The 3779-nt window shown below is 28.4% G+C and overlaps 1 protein-coding gene across 1 annotated transcript in view; it reads right to left on the bottom strand.

Annotated features, from left to right (window-relative positions):
- LOC111810782 (WPP domain-interacting protein 2-like) overlaps positions 1-2546 on the bottom strand; it is a 7507-nt gene extending 4961 nt beyond the window's left edge. Inside the window, exon 1 of the mRNA XM_023697565.1 lies at positions 2204-2546. The gene's annotated coding sequence lies outside the window, so the exon portion shown is untranslated. The remainder of the gene's footprint in view (positions 1-2203) is intronic.
- Between the last annotated feature and the right edge of the window lie 1233 nt (positions 2547-3779).

The following is a 3779-nucleotide window of genomic DNA, read 5'->3' as shown; positions in this document are numbered from 1 at the left end:
TTTTTTTTTTTTTTTTTTTTTTTTTTTTTGGGTTAAAAAAAATTAAAAGGGACATAAATCAACTTTTAAGTTAAGGTTGGTATATTATGGTTAGCCTATGGATGTAAACCGTTTATCGATGTTTTATCGTCTCTGCTCTTCTACTTCGATCTATTGTCTAACGCTTCGCATTAAATTGTAAGAGAAATTAGAATAAAACTTTTTAAATCATATAATCTAATATAATTATCGTTTTTAATTTAACATAATCTCGATTATCTCATTCTATCGTATATGTGACTTAAACACATTGCTGTATAACATCTCCAACGGTTTGAGATTAACGTTCTCATATATTAATAAATTAATTTTTTATTTTATATTGTGTACAATATGATCCAATATTATTTTGGTAAATTTGACTCGTATGTAGTTGACATGTAAGAGAATAATGTTCCAGTATTAATTTAAATGGTATATAGTATATGGATAAAGGTGGGTGTCTTATGTTGTTAATAGTATTAATACGATCTCCTTTGTAATTGTTATACAATGAGCTGTATATAAATTGACCATGAAACACTTAATCTCTCTTTATAAATTCCAAGTAAGTTATAGGATGATCATATGCAACTCAATCTTAATCTGGAGTAAGTTATGAACTCCTACTTCTAAGGGCTTGTTCTTTGATTGTATGAGTGAGAATGATTCTGGTAACTGATTCAATATGTCTACCATTTTGGTGACTTGACCAAATACAGTGATAAAAACATATAGAATTCACTCCTACTTGTGAAAGTAGGTGAGTAATGGGGTCCCTCCCTCTCTCACTGGCTCGTAAGAGACCTAATTTATGGTTGGATCATAAATAAATTGTTCATTAGAGAATTAGTAGCAGTTAAAGGTGCAAGATGTAATTACAAGAGTAAAACAAACTTTTGATCTACCTATCATTTGAATAATTAGTGAATCATCGACTTGCATGATTATATCCATAGATACCACTTGAATTATAGAATCAACTGACTTATAATAAGTCAATGAATGAAAATTAATTAATTAAAAAAATTAGCCAATTAATTTTGTATTATTGGGCTAGAAATTTTTTAAAATGTTCAAATTAATATTTAATATATTTAATATGAGTTGAGGTGCTAAAATTAATACTTTAGGGAAAAATACATTTAATAAGACTCTCCAAAAGGAGTCTGGTTTGATGTGTCGGATATGATGTAGATGTATGATTATCTTAGTCACGGGTATTTAAATGTTCTTAGTGCTTACGTGTTTTGTGGCAACGAAGTTGAGTCTTGAGACCCATTATTTTAACTGTCCCTTTATTCGGGTTATTTGGAAATGTGTTTTTTTGGGATGGCTGACTCCTATTAGATTTCTCGGTCGATTATGAAGCTCGACTGAATTTGTAATTTTAGCATAGATTATTACAGGTGAGCATTCGTCTGAAGTGATTATTCGTATCATTCGATTCAATGCATTTCTTTATTGTTCTACTTTGTTTAGGGTTTTCAAAAACTAAATCACAAGCTTCTGATAAAATACGAGCGTTTCGATCCACTTACTAGCAAAGACGGCAGTCTTGAGGACTTACCGGTGTTACGAATGATGAAAACTCCTTTTGAGGAATGTGTTTACCTTGTCATCCCACATATATTATCATTAATAATATCAATTAGCAACCATCATAGTCATATTTATTTAATCTTAATTTCTCAAAATAGTGGTTGACTAACTCAAAAGTCTTTTTCAATGGTCAACATCAATAAATATTTTAATCCTTTATTAAAATAATATTTTAAAAATAAAAATTTGAATAAGTCGAATGTGACGAATTAGTCTAGAAAAATTTTAACCGATAAAATTTAGAGATATAAATTGATTTTTTTTTTTTTTTTTTACTTAAATCTACACAAAAACAAAAAAAAAAACAAAAAACAAGACAGAAACAATCAATCAACAACCCACGTAATGAAAAACAAATTATAATAGAAACCAAAACAGAACCAACCCAGATAACAAAAACAAACACAAAACGGAAACCAAAAAGAAATCGAAACTGGGTGTTCTCGATCGTGAGTAAAACAAGCAAAACAGGGACAGAAAATTGCAAAGCGGAAGAAGCTTAAAAACAGTCCAAATTCATGAAACAATTAACAAACTAATCGCGGTTTAGTGAAGAGAGTATGAGAAAGAAATGGGAACGTACCTTGAATTTCAAAGCCCCCCACCTCCCACCAAGAGTAGAAGGTTTAGAAGAGGGGGATTGAAAGGACAGAGCGAAAGAGAGGGGAAATTAAAGGGAATTGGAAACCCTAGATCGTTGAGGAAGTGGGAAATTAATGGAAATAAAGAGGAATTGAAAGAATCAAAACCATGGGGGAAGAACTTAGAAGAGAAAAATCAAAATATGGGAACGAGAAAAACAGAGAAAAGGGAAAAAGAAAAGGGGAAATTTGTTCGAAAGATGAACGAGCAAGAACGTGGAGGAGAACGATGGGGGCCACATGGCGCACTGTGGGTTACTTAATCACCACCCACTACGCAGCCACACCCGTCGCCCTCTCTCCACCACCGTCTGATCCATCTCCGCCCCCTCTCATCAACTGATAACCCGAGCAATTCGAATAGGACCCAATTTTTTAAGCTTTGGTTACGTAATTCAAGTTGGTTGGATTCTCAGATCAAGGATATTTCCTGACCCGGGTGGATATAGATTTGAAGTGGGTCGGATAACTCCTTTGAATGAATTCGAAGTTTCGAGCTTGTTAGGTTGATGACTCGAGCAACTTGAATAAAACCCAATTTTTACAAATTTCGAGTTCGTTAGGTTGATGACCCGAACAACTATAGAATCCAATTTTTACACTTTCTGTTAGATAGTTCAAGTTATATGAACACCCCACCTTTTTATCCCTCTATTTTTAAGCTTGAATTTTTTTACGTTTAAATTTTTTTAAAATATTATGTCGACTTTAAATTTTCAATTTTGTATTTAATAAATTTGTGAATTAAAAAAAAAATTAAATAGCTAGAATCTTAAATATTTAAAAATTAATTGATATATTAATAACAGTATCAAAATTCAACTCATTATTAGATATTTTTAGAATTTTTGAAGTTTAAATGACGTATTTAAAAATTCACTTAAATTTGTAATATTATATTTAAAATTCTTTTAATTTTTAAAAATTATTTTTCAGATTATTTTATTGCAAATCTTGAAAATAATATTTATACGTTTTGAATTTAAAATTTAAAATTTAAAATGTATAATTATATTAAAATAAAAATAAAAGTAATTTTAGAAAATCCCTTTATAGGATAAACTTTTAAAATATGTTTTATTTTATTTTAAAAATTACTTGGAAAATTCATATAATTAATATTAATATATATATTAATTTAAACATATAAGAAAATATATTAAAAAAAATAATCGGAAAAAGAAAATATTGTTTTTAATTTTTGAAAATTAAGCTAATTTTCTTTATTTAGGATCAACCTAAAAACTATTTTAATTTTTATTTTCATTTTTTATTAAATTAAAAAAAAAAGTTAAAAAGTCCAATCAGACTAAATCGAAATTAAATATATTTTCCAATTTTTTATTCACTTCTGAAATCTCAATTAATATTTAAAACACTTTTGAGATCTCAATTAAATTTAAAAATAAGAAATATATTTCTGACATGATACAGATGAATAATTAATATATATATATATATATATATATATATATATATGTGTCACAGTCACGATAGTCCAAAGCTTGTTGCCTATGG

This window comes from Cucurbita pepo, chromosome LG14 (genome assembly GCF_002806865.2).
Source record: "Cucurbita pepo subsp. pepo cultivar mu-cu-16 chromosome LG14, ASM280686v2, whole genome shotgun sequence".
In the NCBI taxonomy this organism is placed as follows: domain Eukaryota; kingdom Viridiplantae; phylum Streptophyta; class Magnoliopsida; order Cucurbitales; family Cucurbitaceae; genus Cucurbita; species Cucurbita pepo.
The sequence above is the reverse complement of the archived record's forward strand: the minus strand, read 5'-3'. Positions and strand labels throughout refer to the sequence as shown.